We start from the raw sequence: 7066 nt of genomic DNA, 5'->3' as shown, positions 1-7066 counted from the left end.
GAAAAATGGGTTTAAATATTAAGAGAGGGGGAAAATTGGAAAATTTCGGGTCAAGGGCTATAAAAGGAAATTTCTATTACTTCTTCATTAAGTAAACTCAATCCTATCTCTCTCTCTCTCTCTCTCTCTCTCTCTAAACTCTCTCTACTCTCTCCTTCTCTCTAGAGTTCTTCACCGATCGTTGACGGAATCAAAAAATGGAAGCTACCACGAGGATAGTGGTAGGATTCTCTACAACTTCTATGGATCGGAATCTCGTTTCGGAGATTTTTGGGTTTCGGCGTAAAATCGAGGTAAGGCTCGATTTTTAATTCTGATCCGGTAGTTTTGTAGGTATCAGTCTTGTGAGTATATTCTATACTGTAATTTGTAGGTTTTGAAATTCGGTTCGTTGTTTAGGGACCTTAGAGTTTGGGATTTGTTTACGGGGTTAAGGTAAGGGGAAACTGTGTTATATTGGTTATTTTTGAAATCGGACTCGGTGGAACTATGGTCCACAGTCCTGTGTGTATTTTGGTTACTCATTTCGGGGGATCTAACCGGAAAAACTATGGGTTTTTCATTATTACAGTTTTTGGGAAAAAGGGGGCAACGGGCTGAATCCCGAGTTTTGTTGAAAATCAAGTATATGTGTGATTTATACTGTGATATTGGGATGGTCATGCCTTGATTTTGTTTAAACTGTATTTGTTTGGAAAACCATGATTTAGATTACCAAATGAGTGTGGTTTGTTTGGTTATATGAGCATGCATGTGTGTGTGATATGCGGAATTGCTGATAGGAACGCGATTCTGAAATTGCTGAGAGGATCGCGATTCCAAAATGATTCCAGGTACTGAGAGTGTCCGGCTCTATATTCGAGGGCATGCGTTTATCGCCTGCCACGTAAGCAAGAGTGACCGGTTCTATATTTGAGGGTGTGAGGTTATTTCAGCAGATCAGACCGAAGGGTGTGGATCCACCAATTAGCGCCCATACAATGCCATGGGAGTCGAGGAATAGCCATGTGCTGGTGGCGCCGTGCTTCACAGGATGGCTACGGACCAACGCTGGAATGCCGAACCGGCTTCAAGCCGATGGGTATGACGACACCGGGTTACTGATCATGTGTGTGTATTGTTACGGGGCTGCATATAAATGGCCGCCGTATGTGTGCGTGTAAGCACTGTGTAAATTAGTATTGGAATGTATTTAACTGCGTCTATGTTGTGTCATGATAACACTTAAATGCCACACACTGATATAACCTGTATTCTTCCTTACTGAGAGGTGTCTCACCCCTACTATACGTACATTTTTACAGGTCTTTCAGGTAACCGGAACTAGCGTCCTGGTGTAGGGAGCATAGTGGCTGGTGTACCGCGTTGAGCGCTAGGTAAGTGCTAGGACTGTAATTTTGGTGGGTTGCCATTTTGGGATGTGTTGGGCACTCGTTTGTACGTTTTTGATAGAGCATTGTGTCTGCTTTTGTATAGACTCTGGTATGGTACTACATATGTATATAGATGACCTTTTTATGCTGTGTATATGATTGTGTTTGGATGTGTTTAGGGTGCCTAGGAACCTCACGGGGTCGGACCCTCATCCTTTGTACTGTATCTGTGGTGATTTGTATGATATAGGGACAGGTTAGATTACATTTTCACCCCTGGGTCCCATTTCAGGATTCGGGGTGTGACAGCTTGGTATCAGAGCTAACCAGGTTACTAGATCTTGTAGACTTGGTTAGGTTTAGTTATGAGTACATACCAGAGTATAGGATATGGATATGGGTAGAGTTGGTTAAGGGTGTTCGGTTGCTAGACTGGGAATTATCGACGGTATTCCGTATTTTTCCTGGGATGACGATTCCAGTAAAAGTAGAGCAGATCATTGATGACTTTCGTGTCGGTGTGATAGGACAGACCTAGACCTGGCAGGGAGTGGTTAACACGATTAGTATAGATCATTGTGTTAACTGTAGATTCCTATTTTGTTGCAGAACGGAGCCGAAGGATAATAACCTGGGAAGTGGCTCCGAGGAGACTACGAGTGATGAGTCTCCTTCTGTGCCTCGAGGTTTGATGAGGCAGGTGTTACGGGAGATCGGGCAGAGTGTGAGGAGACGCAAACGCTCTCCTACCGCTGTGGGGTACACCATTGAGAGGTTCACACGCATGCATCCTCCGACGTTCTCTGGAGGACCTGACCTGACGATAGCAGAGGATTTGGTGGAGAAAACTGAGAGGATCTTAGAGGTCCTGCACTGCACGGATAGGTAGTGAGTTCTTTATGCCACCTTCCAGTTGTATGGGGAGGCGGGTCGATGGTGGACTGCAGTGAATCTGCTGGAGAGGCAGAGAGCTGGTCCTGAGGAGATGATGTGGAGCCGTTTCAAGGAGGTGTTCTTTGACAGATACTTCCCAGCTTCAGTACGCGATGCGAAGGCAGATGAGTTTTCTGCGTTGACTCAGAGGGGTATGACGGTGCAGGGATACGCGGCACGGTACGTAGAGCTGTCCCATTTTGCACCATGTGTGATCTCGAGCGAGTATGAGAAGGCTCGAAGGTTCGAGAAGCGTTTGAGGAAGGATATCCGCAGACTGGTGGGTATGCTTCAGATCCGCAAATTCTCAATATTGGTGAATAAGGCCACCGTGATTGAGACTGGTATTCGAGAGGACGAGGTGGATCAAGAATCGAGGAAGAGGACAGCACCTTTTGATTCTCAGACTGGATCTCATCAGGGATCATGGAAGAAGAGGTGCAAGGGCTCGGGTTACCGACAGAATACCGAGCGCCAGCATTCTCAGGTGAGATAGACTGATGGTTGTTGTACTAGATGCCATAGGTGGCACGAGGGTGAGTGCTGGCCATTTGAGGGTAGTTGCTACAACTGTGGCCAACCAAGCCACAAGTCTCGTGATTGTCGAGCACCGAGGCGAAACGAGCCTGCAGTTAGTGGGGATCGAGGGAGCAACCAGATGCCTTGAGGAACCATTCAGACAAGTACAACTTCGGCCAGAGTATACTCTCTTACTCCAGTGGATGCTGAGCATGAAAGTAACGTGGTGACAGGTACCTTATTATTGCTTTTAAATAAAGCTTCTGTTTTGTTTGATTGGGGTGCGACCCATTCTTTTGTGTCTGTGAATTTTGTGGGATGGTGTGGGGTTGAGACTCGAGATATGAATGAGGTGTTATCTGTTGCTATGCCATCTGGGAGTGTATCTTTCTATAGGAAGATGTTGGTAGACTGCCTAGTGGAAAATTAGGGAAAGCTACTACCGATGAATCTTGTGGTATACGTCATGTTAGGGTTTGATATCATTCTGGGGATGGATTGGTTGTTCTCTAGTTATGTTGTGATCGATTGTCATAGGAAGGTGGTAGTTTTCAGACCTCCTAGAGAGCAGGAGTACGAATTCGTGGGATCGTGTGTGCGTAAGCGCCATAGATTCTGTCGGCATTATAGGCGAGGAGGCTACTCTTGGACAGATGTCAAGGGTACTTAGCTTGTGTGGAGGAACCGCCGCGAGATGAGTTGAGACTTGAGGACATTCAGGTAGTCAGCAAATTCTTGGATGTGTTCCCAGATGATTTACTCGGTTTACCTCTAGATCGTGAGGTGGAGTTTGTGATAGAGTTGCTGCCTGGTAAGACACCGATCTCTAAAACTCTATACTGGATGGCTCCAATAGAACTTCGGGAGTTAAAGGAGCAGCTTCAGGAATTACTGGACAGGAGATTCATTCGACCTAGTGTTTCACCCTGGGGAGCTCCAGTACTGTTTATAAAGAAGAAGGACGGGTTGATGCGGATATGCATTGATTACCATGATATTAATAAGGTAACTCTGAAGAATCGTTATCCTTTACCTCGTATAGATGATCTCTTTGACCAGTTGCAGGGGACGCGAGTCTTTTCAAAGATTGATTTGCGATCAGGATATCATCAGGTGAGGGTTAGAGCGAAGGATGTAACGAAGACAGCTTTCCGAACCAGATATGGCCACTACAAGTTCTTAGTCATGCCTTTTGGGTTGACGAATGCTCCGGCGGTGTTCATGGATTTGATGAACAGGGTTTTTCATGAGTACCTAGATTGATTCGTAGTGGTATTCATTGATGATATTCTGGTGTACTCAAGGAGCACGGAAGAGCACGCGGAACATTTGAGGTTAGTGCTACAGATTCTATGGGAGAAAAAGTTGTATGCTAAGCTGAAGAAGTGTGAATTCTGGTTGAGTCAGATTGCATTTTTAGGTCATGTGGTTACTAGGGATGGTATATTAGTTGACCCTAGCAAGATTGAAGTTGTGGTCAACTGGGTAAAGTCGAAGAATTTGCAAGAGGTTTGAAGTTTTCTGGGACTGGCGGGTTACTATCGTCGGTTCGTAGAGGGTTTCTCTAAACTGTCTGGACCTCTAACATGATTAACCAAGAAGGAAGTATAGTTTGAGTGGACTAGTGATTGCGAGCAGTGCTTTCAGGAGTTGAAGCACCGACTGGTTACTGCTCTAGTGTTGACCATTCCTTCGGGGAATGATGGATTTGTGATTTATAGCGACGAGTCTCTAAAGGGCTTAGGATGTGTGCTTATGCAGCAGGGTAAGGTTGTGGCGTATGCTTCTCAGTAATTGAAAGAGTATGAGAAGATTTACCCTACGCATGATCTAGAGTTGGCTGCTGTTGTGTATGCACTGAAGATCTGGCGACACTATTTGTACGGGGTGCAATGTGAAATCTTCACTGATCATAAGAGCCTTAGGTATTTCTTCACGCAGAAGGAGTTGAATATGAGGCAAAAGCGGTGGCTAGAGTTGATCAAGGACTACAACTGCACGATCAGTCATCACTCGGGGAAGGCAAATGTGGTGGCTGATGCATTGAGTCGGAAGTCGGGACTTACAGCTGTATCTACGGTTGTAACTCAGTGTCACATCAGACGAGATTTGGAGAGCTCAGGTATAGAGTTGGTGGTTGGTGATCATCAAGCTTATTTTGCTGGTTTGGTGGCCCAACCGACCCTATTTGAGCGTATAACAGCCGCACAGGCTAGTGATGCAGAGTTGGCAAAGGCTATGGAAAAGGTACAGTAGGGATTGGCTACAGAGTTTAACATCTCTGAAGGAGGTGTGTTGAGGTTTGGGACCAGATTGTGTGTTCCTGATGATGATGAGATCAGAAGGATGAATCTAGAGGAGGCACATCGTTTTATATATACGGTACATCTTGGTAGTACAAAGATGTATCGGTGACTTGCGCGAGACCTTCTAGTGGTCTGGTATGAAGAGGTAGATTGCTCAGTTCATAGAGCAGTGTCTGACGTGTCAGTAGGTGAAAGTTGAACATCAGAGGCCAGCAAGGCCATTGCAACCTTTGCCTATTCCGATTTGAAAATTGGAGCATATTTCCATGGATTTTGTGACCGGTTTTCCACCAGCGCTTCACGGGCAGAATGCTATTTGGGTGATCGTGGATAGATTGACGAAATCTTCTCATTTCATACCAATGAAAGTTAGCTCTCCTTTGAGTAGGCTAGCAGATATGTACGTGCAGGAGATTGTGAGAATGCATGGGGTACCAGTGTCCATTGTGTCAGATCGGGATCCGAGGTTTACTTCTCGATTCTGGATGAGCTTGCAGGAGGCATTGGGGACGAAGCTTACTTTCAGTATATCGTTCCACTCCCAGACTGATGGACAGTCGAAGAGGACGATACATATTTTGGAAGATATGTTGCGAGCTTGTGTGTTAGATTTCGGTGGTAGTTGGATACAGTTTATGCCACTTGTGGAGTTTGCTTATAACAACAGCTTCCAATCTAGTATCGGGATGGCACCGTTCGAGGCTTTGTATGGTTGGAGGTGTCGATCTCCTTTGTGTTGGGATGAGGTTGGTAAACGTCAGGTGTTAGGATCTGAACTTGTGCAGCAGGTGTCTGAGAAGGTGGGTTTGATCCGGGAGAGGATTAAATCGGCTCAGAGTTGGCAAAAGAGTTATGCAGATGTTCGCCGCCGTGAGTTAGAGTTTGAAGTGGGAGGTAAGGTATTTCTGCATATTGCTCCGATGAAAGGAGTGATGAGATTCGGCAGGAAAGGCAAGTTTAGCCCAAGGTATATCAAACAATTCGAGGTACTTGAGCGAGTGGGTCTGGTAGCCTATAGAGTTACATTACCTCCAACACTTTCGAGGGTTCATGATGTGTTTCACGTCTCCATGTTGAGGAGGTACGTGTTGGATCCTTCACATGTGATTAGTTATGGTGAGTTGGAAATTAGGGATACTTTAGCGTATGAGGAGATACCTATTCAGGTTCTGGACCGAAAAGTTAAAAAGCTTCGTACTAGAGAGATACCATTAGTGAAGGTATTGTGGCGAAACCATGAGGTTGAGGAAGCTTCTTGGGAATTGTAAAAGGAAATACGCCGGAAGTATCCACAGTTATTTTGAGCACTTGTACACGATCCTACTGTGGGTTGGGATAGGTGGTTAGTCATCGGGAGTGTGAGTATTGTGAACTCCTGAGACTGTTGTATATGTAACCACGATATTCCTCCACCATAAGTGAGGGTATGTATGTGTATGTGTATGATGGGACTATGCTATGATGATCGTCAGTTCGCTCTTGAGTTGTGTCAAGTTGTATGTGTATGATGGGACTGTGCTGTGATGATCGCCAGTTCGCTCTTGAGTTGTGTCTATGTGTATGTGTATGATGGGATTGCGCTGTGATGATCACCAGTTTGCTCTTGAGTTGTGTCTATGTATTTGATTGGATGTATGAATCTGGGAATAAGAGATGACAAATTTTGAGGACGAAATTTTTGTAAAGAGGGGAGATTGTAAGAACCCAAAATATGAAAAATGGGTTTAAATATTAAGAGAGGGGAAAAATTGGAAATTTTCGGGTCAAGGGCCATAAAAGGAAATTTCTATTACTTCTTCATTAAGTAAACTCAATCCTATCTCTCTCTCTCTCTCTCTAAACTCTCTCTACTCTCTCCTTCTCTCTAGAATTCTTCGCCGATCGTTGATGGAATCGGAAAATGGAAGCTACTATGAGGATTGTGGTAGGATTCTT

The sequence above is a fragment of the Malania oleifera genome, chromosome 2, assembly GCF_029873635.1.
Source record: "Malania oleifera isolate guangnan ecotype guangnan chromosome 2, ASM2987363v1, whole genome shotgun sequence".
Taxonomy (NCBI): Eukaryota; Viridiplantae; Streptophyta; class Magnoliopsida; order Santalales; family Ximeniaceae; genus Malania; species Malania oleifera.
The sequence above is the reverse complement of the archived record's forward strand: the minus strand, read 5'-3'. Positions refer to the sequence as shown.